Here is a 14950-nt window from a genome sequence, read left to right on the forward strand (position 1 = left end):
GGCAACATGGAAAGACCCTGTCTCTATAAAAAATAATAATAAAAAAAAATTAGTTGGGCCTGGTGGCATGCATCTGTGGTCTCAGCTACTCAGGAGGCTGAAGTGGGAGGATCACTTTAGCATGAGAGGTTCAGACCAAGGTGAGCCATGATCATACCACTGCACTCCAGCCTGGGTGATGGAGTAAGATCCTGTCAAAAAAAAAATTCAAAACCTCAATGTATGAATAACAAATAACGAGATCAAAGCCATAATAAAAAGTCTCCCAGCAAAGAAAAGCCAAAGACCTTACAGCTTCACTGTTGAATTTTGCCAAACATTTAAAGAACAACTAATACCCATCCTACTCAAAGTATTCCAAACAAGAGAGGAGGAGGGCATACTTCCAAACTCATTCTATAAGACCAGTGTTACCCTGACACCAAAACCAGACAAAGACACATCGAAAAAATAAAACCACAGGCCAGTATCCCTGATGAACATGGATACAGAAATCCTCAACAAAATAAGTAGCAAACCAAATTCAATAACACATTAAAAAGATCATTTGTCCTGACCTAGTGAGATTTATCCCTGGGATGCAAGGAAGTTTCAACATTCACAAATCAATTGATATGATGCATCATATCAACAGAATGAAGGACAGAAACCATATGATCATTTTCATTGTTGCCAAAAAAGCATTTGATAAAATTCAACATCCTTTCATGATAAAAAAAAAACCCTCAAAAAACTGGATACAGAAGAAACATACCTCAACACAATAAAAGCCACAAGTGACAGACCCACAGCTAGTACTGTACTGAATGGAGAAAAACAAAGCCTTTCCTCTAAGATCTGAAACATGGCAAGTGTCTCCACTCTCACCACTGTTATTCAGCATAATACTACTGGAAGTCCTAGCTAGAGAAATCAAACAAGAGAAGGAAAGAAAGGGCATCCAAATTGGAAAGGAAGACGTCAAATTATCTTTGTTTGCAGATGATATAATTTTATATTTGAAAAAACCAAAAGACTCTACCAAAATATATTAGAATTGATAGACAAATCATAAAGTTGCAGTATACAAAATCAACATACAAAAATCAGTAGCATTTCTATATGCCAACAGCAAACATTTTAAAATAGAAATCACGAAGGTAATCCCATTTACAACAACCACAAAAAAATTAAATACCTAGGAATTAACTAAAAAGGTGAAAGATCTCTATAATGAAAACTATAAAACACTGATAAAAGAAACTGAAGAGGACATCAAAAATATGGAAAGATATTCTATGTTCATGTTCATGGACTGGAAGAATCAATGTTGTTAAAATCTCCACATTACCTAAAGTAATCTACTGATTCACTGCAATACCTATCAAAATATAATAAAGTTCTTCATAGAAATAGAAAAAGAATATCCAAAATTTTATATGGAACCACAAAAGATTCAAAATAGTCAAAAGTATCCTAAGCAAAAAACAAAAAAGAAAACTTGATGAATCACATTACCGTACCTCAAATTATACTGTGGAGCTATAATAACCCAAACAGCAGGGCACTGGCATAAAACCAGACACATACAGGCTGGGCATGGTGGCTCACACCTGTAATCCCAGCACTTTGGGAGGCCAAGGCAGGCAGATCGTGAGGTCAGGAGATCAAGACCATCCTGGCTAACATGGTGAAACCCCGTCTCTACTAAAAATACAAAAAATTAGCCAGGCGTGGTGGTGGGCACCTGTGGTCGCAGCTACTGGGGAGGCTGAGGCAGGAGAATGGCATGAACCCAGGAGGCAGAGCTTGCAGTGAGCCGAGATCTTGCCACTGCACTCCAACCTGGGTGACAGAGTGAGACTCCCATCTCAAAAAAAAAAAAAAAAAAAAAAAAAAAAATTCAGACACATACATCAATGGATCACAATAAAGCACCCAGAAACAGATCCATACATCTACAGTAAACTCATTTTCAACAAAGGTGCGACGAAGAACATACATTGGGAAAAGGATAATGTCTTCACTAAAAGGTGCTGGGAAAACAATATTTTTATGCAGAAGAAAAGTTTGCCATATACAAAAAATCAAATCAAACTGAATTAAAGGCTTAACTAAAAGATCTCAAACTGTGAAACTCCTACAAGAAATTATTGGGGAAACTCTCCGGGACACTGGACTGAGCAATGATTTCTTGAGTTATACTCCATAAGCACAGGCAACCGAAGCAAAAATGGACAAATGGGATCATATCAAGTTAAAAAGCTTCTGCACAGCAAAGAAACTAATCTACAAAATGGAAAGACTGCCCACAGAATGGGAGAAAAATACTTACAAACTATCCATTTAACAAGGGATTAAATTATTAGAATATGTAAGTGGCTTAAACAACTCTATAGGGAAAAAATCTGATTTTAGAATGGGCAAAATATCTGAATAGACATTTCTCAAAAAAGACATGCAAATGGAAAACAGATGTATAAAAAGGTGCTCAACATCATTACTTATCAGAGAAATTCAAATTAAAACTACAGTGAGATATCATCTCATAGCACTTAAAATGGCTAATATCCAAAAGACAGGCAATAACGAATGCTGGCAAGGATGTAGAGAAAGGGAACCCACATACACTCTTGGGTTAGTGGGAATGTAAATTAGTATAGCCACTATGGAAAACAGTTTGGAGGTTCCTCAAAAAACTAAAAATAGAACTACCATATGACCCAGCAATTGCACCACTAGGTATATACCCAAAAGAAAGGAAATCAGTACTTTGAAGAGATTGCAGTCCCACATTTATTGCAGCACTACTCACAATAGCCAAGATTTGGAAGCAGCATAAGTGCCCATCAACATATGAATGAATAAAGAAAATACACGTATGCACAATGGAGTACTCTTCAGCCAAAAAAAGAATGAGATCCTATCATTTGCAGCAACATGGGTAGAACTGAAGGTTATTATATTACATGAAATAAGACAGGCACGGAAAGACAAACTTAGCATGTTCTAACTTATTGTGGGAACTAAAAATTAAAACAATTGAACTCACAGAGATAAGAGAGTGAAAGGATGGTTACCAGAGGCTGGAAAGGGTAGCAGAAGGGAGGGGCAAGGGGGAATGGTTAATGGGTACAAAACATAGTTCGATGGAGTGAATAAGATCTAGTATTTGATAACACTAGAGGGTGACTACAGTCAGCAATAATTTAACACACATTTAAAAAATAACGGAAAATATAATTGGATTGTTTGTAACACAAAGAAAGGATAAATGCTTGAGGGAATGAACACTGCATTTACCCTGATGTGACGGTCATGCATTGTATGCCTCTGTATCAAAATATCTCACGTACCCCATAAATACATATACCTACTACGTATCCACAAAAATGTAAAAAGCATGATCCTAATAATATTAATATAGATTTATAGGCTTACTTCAATTCTCCCAGTTTTCAATTTTGAACAGTTTCAACCAATACTAAATTTATATATACATACGCACATATTACGGTAAGCATTTTGTAGAATACAAATATAAAATAAGTCACGCGACATGTCCTCTAATAGTTTCTGTTAAAAAATAGTTTCTGTGGGCTACTTACTTCCCAATTTGAACTTTTATATTACTTTCTGAGCTCATGTAAGGTATAGATAGGCACAGATAGACAGATATATAAGATATAGATACAGGTATACATGATATAGATATATGTGTATATATAGATAGATATACATGCACATATATACTTTTTCAACATGACAAAATGGGGTATGAGAGAGAAAATAATATATTTTTTCTTACATGAAGATAAATCAAATAATGTATTTTGTTTTGTTTTATTTTTGAGACGGAGTCTCGCTCTGTCACCCAGGCTGGAGTGCAGTAGTGTGATCTCTGCTCACTGTAAGCTCCACCTCCTGGGTTCACACCATTCTGCTGCCTCAGCCTCTCAAGTAGCTGGGACTACAGGTGCCCACCACCACACCCGGCTAATTTTCTGTATTAACACGGGGTTTCACCGTGTTAGCCAGTATGGTCTCGATCTCCTGACCTCGTGATCCTCCCACCTCGGCCTCCCAAAGTTCTGGGATTACAGGTGTGAGCCACCGCACCTGGCCCAAATAATGTCTTAATATTTATTATTATTAGAACATTTTCAACGTCAAATATAAATAGTTACATCATATTTAAAAATTGATGTTTTTAGTGTTCACCAATAAACATTTTTATTCTTAAAAAATGGAAATTAAATTTTTTTAATATGAAGATGAAGAATATAACACACTTTTGTATTTCATATATTTACAATGAAATTCAGGGGGTGAGTAATGATAAGCCTCTGCAAAGCTTCTTAAAAAATTCATTGCAGATATGATCCCATTTGTTAAATATTAAGATTAATAAAAAAGCAATTAAATTAAGATAATTAACACAAAATGCAGTATTCATGCTCAGTAGGGTTACTCTATACTGGATTGTAATTGAAAATTGACATCTTCTTAAGCAGCATACTAACTAAGGGCTTTTATTTTATCTTGAGAAGATTACATATCAGTATAAATCCAGAGATTAGAAAACTCTTTGTAATTACACAAATTGCCTCTGTAATATCATGTCAGTTTGAATGTTACATAAAGATAGAGCAACAAGGCTAAAAAATGAAAATAAACAACTATTCTACCACTGGGGAAAAGTCTATAAAAAGGGCATACTCTGTCTTCTCCTAAGAAAATATCAAAGAGTTTCAATTCTTTATTGATCAATTCATTTCTATGGTGTGAATTGCTGTAAACTATTGACCTAGGTAAAAGGGTACAGATAAATTCAAATGTTCAAATAAATGATTATGCTACTCGGATCCAAATATAAAACATTTCCTATACCATTGTTTTGTTTATCCTACATATCAAATGAATGTACATGATGAGAGAGTACATAGGAGCATTTTATATATCAGCACTACTGTCAAAATGTGAACTCTGTCAACAGTCATATTTAAAACCATTGTCCTACAATTTAAACAATAATCACATAGAAATAACTGAGTAAAGTGTTAACTCATTAGGTAGAGTTAATGGAACAGGCAAAAGATTCTTGGGTAGGTAGAGAATTTCTCATGTTGTGTCTAAGATGAGCAAAAAATAATTGCACCATTGTTTGGATATATGATATCCACTATTCATTCATCAAGATTCCAACAAACGTTGGTTAAGCTTTTCTTATGCAACAGATACTGTTCTAAGCACTCTGTGGGATACAAGGATAAATAAAAAGATAAGTATAAAGATAATATAAGAAGTGATGCGTGAAGCACACTGCTTATAATGTCATAGAACCTAACCTCAAATAGTGTATAATACAACATGAGTATTATTTATTTCCCACTTCGAAACTATATTACTTTTTGGAGCTCAGATAAGAAACTATTAAGAGAATTTCGCCGCATAAGTCAGCATCTTTCTTTTTCCTCTGCTAGAAATCATGCAAAAGGCACAATGATAATAAAGATCTCTCTAACTGCATTTTCAGGAAAACTAGAAAGCAGAACTGAAATGTGTATATTGAGAAAAGCTACATATCAGAAATTGCAGGAAATAATATGAGAGTTATAAAATTGATCAGCGGCAGCATACTTCAGAAAGCATCAGCAAAAGTATATTTCCTGAAGGTGAGTGGCTCACTGTGAATTGTGAAATTATATCCCTCTTTTTTTTCTTTTTCATTAATGGAAGTGGGAACTGGTCTGAGCAATGCTGATGACAAGTCTGCCCCCATCCCTATCCAGAGCCATTTGGATGAAGAGAACACAGGTGAGAGGGTTGCACAAAAACTCTCCCAGAAGAGACATTTTAGCAACAAGCAATCGAGAGAGATATTTGTCAGCAGAGGGAAGAAAATTTGGACTTTGATATGAAGAAGATCCTCTGGAATATCTAACCCTACAGAAACCTCCTGCAAATAGCTTGTCTGGGAAAATTTCAACTCATTGTGATGAGTAATAGAAAAGAGACTGGAACTGCATCTATACACTGATAGCACACAAAATGAAGCACAATGCACACCACTCAGTAAAAACATGGCTGTGGTACCTGTGATAGTTAGGGACAAACATCTCAGTATATATGGAGAAAAACAAACTCATTAAACAACAGCCTTCATGGCATTAGACTAGAAACACGAATAGAGAACTGAACTCAGATAAGAGATGTCAAGGAAGATGTGAGCTGAGCTGTGATCTGTCTTACCTCAGAAAAAAAAAAAGTAGATGATAATATAAATTTTTGCAAAAATGTAGGGAAAGAAGACCACAAAGAAAACTTGTTGCTATAAAAAATATAGTGAGATGGAGAATAGAAAACTAAAAAGTGAAAAATAAAGACAAAAATAGCTTAAAATGTTAGCTATTTAAATTAGGTAGTATAGGCATAATTGGAGTCTCTGTTGAAGAAAGCGAAGTAAGAAAACCAAATAATGGAAAACTATATTGGAAGGTATAATTTAAAAAAATTGATGGACAATCACAAAAGGACAAATATGGTATCATTACACTTATATGGAATAAAAGAATCAAATTCATAGAAAGTAAAATGGTAGATGGGGGTTGCCAGGCACTGCAGGAAAGAGGAAATGAAGAGTTATTGTTTAACGGATATGGAGTTTCAGTTGGGGAAGATGACAAATTCTTGGGGCAGATGCTACTAATGATTGCACAACAATGTGAATGTACTTAATGTCACTGAACTGTATCTGAAAAAAGATTAAAATGGTAAACTTTGTTATGGGTATTTTGTCACCAAAAAAAAAAAAAAAAATCATGAAAGAAGAAAAGACTTGACTTTTCATAAGATAAAGGATCACCTTCTGGTATAGAAAACTGACCTAGAGCAGGCCAAGACACAGTCTATAAAAATGTTGGACATTAAAGATAGACAGGCAAAATATTAAGACACCTGTATGGGGGAAAACAAATAAGTCTAGTCTCAGATTTCTCTACAGAAATTGTCAACACTGGAAGTCAGTGGAACAACATTTAAAAGATGCTTAACGATAGGAAGCATGAACCCAGGATTTTGTATGCAGATGAGCCATACTCGAGTATAAAGTTAGAGATCATTGTTTTAAATATGCAAGAAACCAGGAATTTTATTCCCAAGAGACCTTCTTAAGATAAACACTAGAGGAAGAGACTTCAGCTCATTAGGAAAGATTGATAAAAACATGACAAAAGAACTGGCAGAAAACTTTGAGTATGTTTGACTGTAAAATAAATGTGACAATTATGGTTAAGTTAGAGAAGGCAAAGGTATATTCTCTGACAATGAATAAATAATAAAAGTAGGAAAGAGAAGGTAGGAAAAGACTGAAAGAAGAATAATTTTCTGATTGTCTCATCTTGGAGTCAAAGAAGATCATTTACAGTTGACCAATAAAACACAAATACAGAGAATATATATTTGCAATGTTACACACTTACATTATACCTAATTGTTAGAATAATGCATAAAATCAGGAGTTAAAACCGTAACTAATTCTCAAGAATCTGCGGTTTGGCTGAGGCAGCGCTGCCTCAGGAGGCCAGTCTGTGGCTCCAAGTCTTCTTTGTATGGCTGTAACTCTTTTGGAGCTAGAAACTAGCTAACCAGACATGATTTTATGCTGATGATAGAGGCTCAAGAGACCAGGTGGAAACACACAATGCTTTTTGCCTCTAGGCATCGAAATGACCCTCACTTTTCTGAGCTCACTTTTTTTTGTTGTCGTACCTTCTCGTACATAACCTTTTGGTTATGTTATTGTTTAATGGTTATGGAGTTTTGCAACAAAACACGCTTCTGACATTCTGGAACCATCTTGCTCAACCTTCCATTCTGCCTGAGATCACAAGATGGTTGGCTGCATTTTATAATTTTTGATCTAAAGTAAGTAAACTTTTTGCTGTTTACCTTTTATAAATTTTAACCATGTGAGTATAATGACTTTATAAAAAATTTAAAAATACTATTTAGAGGGGTAGCATGATTTTGGGAAATATTAAACCATGAAACATAATATTCGGGTTTTGGTTCAGATTCAGTTACTAACTTGCTTGTGACTATAGATGAGCCACTTAATCCCCTGAGCTTAGTTCCCTGATCTGTAAAAATGATGGGGTTGGATTAGGCAATATTCAAGTTTCTTCCTCCTTTAATATTCAGTGCGTCTATGATTTAGTACAGTGTTCACCAAACTGTGGCCCAGGAAAATAGCTTTGGAGTCCAGCCATTATTCTGCCTTTTTATCAGCACTTCTGTCCTCTGCTTTCCTGAAACACACGAATAATGAATAACTGTTTTCTCAATCCTAAAATTATATAATTCAAGTCATGTAAAGGATAAATATTAGGAAACTCAAGAAACGGCATGCTTTCAAAGGCATTCAAAACAAATGATGACAGGAAAATTCCCTAAAAGACTTACACTGAACCATTGTTTTATCTGTTTTTTATTTTGCTTTGTTTTGTTTTGTTTGAGACGGAATCTCGCTCTGGGCGGCAGAGCATGGTGCAATCTTGGCTCACTGCAACCTCCACTTCTGGGTTCAAGAGATTCTCCTGCCTCAGCCTCCCGAATAGCTGGAATAGTGTGTGCCACCACTACTGGCATATATATACACAGAAACACATAGATAGTAGTTTTAGTAGAGATGGGGTATATAACAGTGGTATTTTTTGCTCTCCTATCCAAGGAGGATTTGACACCCAGATATTTCCCTTAACAAGAAGGGAAGGATGACTGTGCCTCTTTGTCTTAAAATGCAGATTGAATGAAGCTGTGGAGAGTAAGATTGCAACATTCAGTGCAATCTTCATACATCCTCTGCACACATGAAATATGCCTAGCTGGTGGACCATTTTAGTAGTGTCTTACTACATTTCTTCTTTCATTAATCTAAGTGTACTTTTTGTTTTCCACAGGAACTTTCTGGAAACCACGGTTTTTCTCATCTAAGAAATGATAGATCTCTTTCATATCTTACACTGCAGTCAGAATCATCATTCCTTAAATCAATAGTCTCACATAGTCCCAATTCTATATGATGACATCATCCTTGTTCCCTACACATGAAAGTATGTGTTTTGTGACTTTTTAAAAGTCAGTATCTCCTATGAAGCTGTATAAACCACTAAAATCAGACTGGCAGAACTGAACTTTTTTTTTTTTTTTCCCAGTCAGAGAAGGATTATGTAAATACAAACAAGATTCAATTAGGGCAATAAAACTCCATCTCACTTTTTTGTAGGTCTGAAACAGTTGCTTTATTATGTGAGTCAAGAGAAGTTTGGACGGCTCTACTAAGAGGAATTCTGTCCTAATTATCCTCAATCATCACAGATATCACCTGTTTTGACATCCTTGATTCAAAACTGGTCTTACTTCTTGATTAATTTTCTATTACAGAATTTGTGTTTGCATGAAGCACATCAGTGATACATAAAGTGTATCTGAATATTATTTTATATATATCTACTCTTTTTATTTTGTTAAATTACCACATTATTCCTTTGTAAAACTTATTACAATTATATCCAACTATAATAATATAGTATAATATTATTAAAAGCAATCCCCAAAATGCAATACTACAATAATGCTTTAAAAAATTGTTTCTTCTCTGACATTATATAAGATTTTCCCTGACTAAAAAGAAGTGCCTCCATTTGCTTAATTATTTATATATTTTCTCTTGCTTTCATCTTTCAAACGTCATAAAACTGAACTAGAAAATACCATTATTTGGATTAGCAGCTTTGTAGAAAAATGCTTTAAAATATTATAATTTGGATTAGTTGTTTTGGGAAAGTGAAATCCCACCAGTTCCAAAACTATTGTTTTCACTCATGAGAAATAACTGAAAATAAAATGTTATTTTACAGTGCTATTAAAATTGGGTAGGAGTTGATATGAGAAGTGAAATCAGTCATTTTTCAAAGAAGACAAGAAACAAACACAAGAAAATCTAAGAATTTAAAAAGAATCAATATATTAGATTCATAAATTAATCATGGCATTGGTCCAAGAGGGCCTCCAACTAAAAATACATATTGTGCTTGTTCTACTCCTACTGCTTCCTTATTTCCACTTCTATGACACAGTAGTATTATCTCAACAAACAATTTTCTACAAGCTAAGCTCCAAACTCTCATTTGGAAAGTGAGGCCTTTGCCATCTCACTCCTGACTATCGCTCCCATCTTAGTTCTCATCACTTCCCTCCAGGTCATGTAAGTTCCAGCTATTCTGAGCTACTTAGTTATCCTCAAACATGTATTTAAGCACATGCCTTTGCATGTGTCCATTCATCTGGAATGTCTTGTGCTACCCCACTGTATACCCTGTGTGGTTCACTGTGAACTCTTGTTCATCCTTCATTCTCAGTCCAAGCATCTTTTTCCTGTAATATATTTCATAATGCCTCAGATAATAATATAGCCATTTAACTACAATATAGAGCCGGTTGTCCTATGTTTTCACCACATTTCAATATGATATTGTATGTATTATCATGTCCGTCTCACCACGAGTTTGTGAACTTCTTGATGACAGAGACAATATGAGGTTTTTTTATGTTCATATCCCCAGTTCTTAGTGAAATACTGAACACACAGTAAATACACAATAACTATTGAATTAAAAATACAATTATAAAGTCATAACACAAGTCAGAATGTGAAAAATGCTATATCTCTAATAATAGTTAGATATGAGTTGAGAGAGAATATATAAAGATGAGAAAAACAGGAAAGGCTTTATGGTGCACGTTGCACTTGAGCCAATCATAGAAGAATGCATAGAATTTGCAAACACAAAAATGGAAGGGAGAAAACTTTTAGCTTGGGGAATTGCATGATTGGTAACAGAAAGTTGAAAAAAATATTTGCTGTGTATGAGGAACTGGTTTGAATAGAGAATAAGGCCAAGAAAAAAAATTACAATAAATAAGGTAGAAAAGTTACCTTAGAGAATAGATTCTTGGAGATCATGAATATCCAGTTAAAAGGTATAAAATTCATATTTTATCTCTAAGGAATGAAGTATGAATATATTGAAAAATTGTCTTCACACACACATATTGTATCAGGCAAGGGAACTATAATAAATTAAGTAGAAAAGTTAGCTTGGGAAAATATGGAAGTTCACATACAATGATTTTTCTCTAGGAAATATGGATATATTAAAAGATAAATAGATGATTCTGCTATAGTTTTTATGAGTTTTATAGACATTGATATTGATATCCTGGCCAATTAAGACCAAACAATTAAATAGAATACAAACAGTGTAGAAGAATGATTTTGACAATCTGAATTTGGATAATTGAAATTCAGAGCACATAAAATTTTAGGAGACATAATCCACACAATTTGGTACCTGGTAAGGAAAAGGGGAAAGAAAAGGGAGAGAGATATCAGTCAAATAACCCATTGATTGGGCACCTCCTCTCTGTTACCTTGTACCATTAATTTGCTTCCCTTGTATAAGCCAGATAAGTTTACTGAAAATGAGGCCCTTCATTATCTATTTTGAAACTCTGCCGCTCAGTTGAGGGTGTGGTTTATTTGAGTTAATCAACAAATTTTGAATGGATCTAACTACAGGTGAATAGTTAATAAGACTATGACTTATGTTAAGTTTACCAGTCTATGGTTTATCTTATGAAGGCTAGTCAAAAATCAAATCTGTACACTGTGCCTTTTGAAGACCTGGGACTATCGCATATAGCTCAATGGGTTCTTATAGCTCAGTGGCCCCTGCTGTTTAATCTTACTGAACATGGAAAACAAAATATGCCAGCTTGAGGAAGCACTCTCTTATTGTAACAGTAAATATACCGTTTTATGCTAAACATAGTGAGCCATACCATGTTTGCCAACAAATTATTCTTAGCAAAAGTAGCAACAATTGTGTATTTAAAGTTACCCCCCTAAAATACTGTTTGTCGTTCAAATGATGAAACGTAAATTTAGAAAACCAAGGGAATTAAGATACTGAATCTTTTATGCCCTCTTTGTTATGTTTTCTCTTTGTGGAAAATAAACTGTGCTGTATAAAGTATCACCTTGAGAAAAAGAAATACAAAAGTATGTTGGCTGCCACTTTAAAAAAATTCTGTTAGCTACTTTTATTTGCACACTTGTTCCTTTTTCTTTCCTAATGGTTTTCATTATAATTTAAACATACAGAGAAATTACCTCCTGGAATATACTAATCTTGAATATTTCCTTGTTATGTCTAGAATAGATTATTACAAAGCTTTCTAAAAATCCTTGATATTTCTAAGGAAATATAGGAACTACCAACTATTTTGGTTCCCTCCCCCTTTTCTCTGTAAATTCTAAAGTAATTGGATAGCATTAGGCTAATAATTATCTAATTTGAATTTTTAAAATATCAAAGTAGTCAAGGAAATGTCTTTCTGCGATGTGGGGCATTGAAAGGAAACTTGTGAATTACTACCCTTTTTTTCTGTGTCTATACATGACAGGATCTACTGTTCCTACAGTTAATTCAGTCAAAGAAACCATTTGATCTGAATGTGTGACCGAATGACCAGTGGTTTGACTGAATTCACAGCCACCATGGCTGCTCTGCCCATGCGAGTCCACAAGGGCTTTGTTTGCTTGCTGGCAGTCTCTGCACAGAGAACACACAGCATATGCCAGGTGGCCATGTGTCTGAGGCAGAGGGAAGGGAGAACAAAGCAAAAAAAGATTCCATTTGGACAGAGATGCTTTAAGCCATCCGACTGCCAGTAACATATTAAAGAGAGAAGAAAATGCAATGATGCTTGAATATACTCAATAGTAAACAACTTTAAGCCTGAGCTTCAGATCACAAATCTCCCCTGCCGCTGCTGACATGCTCAGCTTGAGCGTGGTTGCAGGAGACAAAGGAACCTGCTCCAGGAAGAAAACAGAAGAGAAAATTCTCACCCTGATTTTAATCTATCTCAGATGAATGTTGAAGAACCAGCGATAGCATAACCATTGTATTCTCAGGTCAGAAACCTGTTCTGTTGAAGGTGAGAATAGAGGAAGAAGGTTCTAGAATGGCAAAAACGAGAACTCACTTTCCTGTCCACCTCTTTTTCCTTTGTGTCTACCCTCCGTTTGGCATTTATCACACTGCTCACCACTGGCTTCCCAACAAACCGTGAAATGCAGAAGACAGATGTTAGTGCCGTCTCAGAAGTGTTGAGGGCTGCAAACTATCATTTTAGAAAGGCAGCAGGGCGATGTGAATTCCTTAAAAAGTGGAATATCATTTCTCATATACGTGTAATATTGCCCCCATTCCCTGCCTCATGATTTAGGATAAATTTTCTTTTCTGTATTATTTTCTCATTGCTTATTAATTGAGTAGCTGATACGGGCTAGATAGTGTGCTAGCAGCCTGATCTTCATGCAGTATTTTCAGTCTTCCCAGCAGTGCTACTGAGCCCCATTGTGTTCATCTTACAGATGGAAATACTGACATTCAGAGGAGTGAGTTAACTTGCCTGGGTGATTCAGCTAATAAGTGCAAGAAAGATTTAAATCCAAGGTGATTTGATTCCGAAGCCTGTGCTAATCACATTACACCAAGCTACAACTTCATTTATAAATAATAAGTCAGCTTTCAAGGGCCTTTCAGGTGTCCTGCACTTCTACAAGCTGTGCCATTTAGTGAACGCAAAAATGAGCCTTCTGACGAAGTAGTCTTTTCACTATTTCAGATATTAGAACACTAAAATTCTTAGCTGCCGGCTGATTCAAGACTGGGACAAAATTCAAACATGCGCCTACCCCAATGTATATCTCAATGTTAGTCTCCAAATTCTATTGATCTCAACTCAAGAGAACATAAAGAGCTAGTCTTTATACACTCTTTAAGGTATGATATCATCTGGAAATTAACAAAATTGATGCAAATTTGAATGAACTTTATCGTGGTGTATTTAAACAATGTGTTTCTTCTGCCTGGAATGTATTTCTTTCTCTAATTCCTTCCATTTGATCTTTCATATGTAATCTGGTTCTGATGTATGTCTTTTGGACACACTCTTCAATTCCAAAAGACAGAGCTAGTTACTTTCTTCCTGGTGCTCCAAGCACTGTATTTGTATCTGTATTCAAGCATTTTGCTATATTGTACTGGATCATTGTTTCACCTCTAGGATGGCTTCCCCAGGCAACTTGTGTTCACCCAGAGACTACATTTTGTATCTTGTTGACCTTTGAACTTCCACTAGTGTCTTAAAATAGTAGGTAGGCAAAATTACTTGCTATGAGAATGTATAATTAAATGATACAAAAAGGAGAAGCAAGCAGAGAAACACAGGTGTGTATATGTGTTTGTGTGTTTAAAAGGCAGTGTGGAAAAGGAAGAAATGTAATTTACAGTGAAGAGACAAAGTTATATTACCTCTTATCTGGCTTTTAAGGGGATTTTGCTGAGCTAAAAATCCTATATTCATAGAAAAGCCTTACCTGAGCTGCCAATACCATCTAAGATTATTCTTTCAAAAGGATTTTAAAGATCTCATTTACTTTTTGTCATGCACTGCTTGCTATTTGCATTCCACTCTGGCTGAACAGTGAAATGAGACGAGCCTTTATCACCTTTGTGTCTGGTCACGTCTGCTTCCTCGTCTCCCTGTGCTAGCACAGTGCTGCAGTACCAGTCTATAAACACAGCAGCAGAATCGCTCAGGAAAAGAAAAAGAATCAGAAAAGAGAAAGCTGCTTTGGCTCATAATTGGATGAAAATATATATAATAAAAACATTTCTATCGGTAGCAGGTTTTTTTTTTTATAAGTTCTTCTTTTCTTTATAACTAAATTTTTGAAAATGCAGACATTTGGCCTTAGAGATCTCGTGGATGTAAAATTGGCATCAGATCAGTACAGTTTGCTAGCCAAGCTTAAAAAGGAAAATATAATGGGAAA

The 14950-nt window shown here is 35.1% G+C and overlaps 2 long non-coding RNA genes across 6 annotated transcripts in view; one reads left to right on the forward strand and one right to left on the reverse strand.

The window, feature by feature from the left end:
- The window catches only part of LOC105483471 (uncharacterized), a 277589-nt gene that overhangs the window by 37157 nt on the left and 225482 nt on the right, over nt 1–14950 (reverse strand). The window lies entirely within an intron of this gene.
- LOC105483472 (uncharacterized) overlaps nt 7718–14950 on the forward strand; it is a 33734-nt gene continuing 26501 nt past the window's right edge. The window contains exon 1 of the long non-coding RNA XR_011622715.1: nt 7718–7905. This is a non-coding gene — a long non-coding RNA (uncharacterized lncRNA). The remainder of the gene's footprint in view (nt 7906–14950) is intronic.

This window comes from Macaca nemestrina, chromosome 4, assembly GCF_043159975.1.
Source record: "Macaca nemestrina isolate mMacNem1 chromosome 4, mMacNem.hap1, whole genome shotgun sequence".
Classification (NCBI taxonomy): domain Eukaryota; kingdom Metazoa; phylum Chordata; class Mammalia; order Primates; family Cercopithecidae; genus Macaca; species Macaca nemestrina.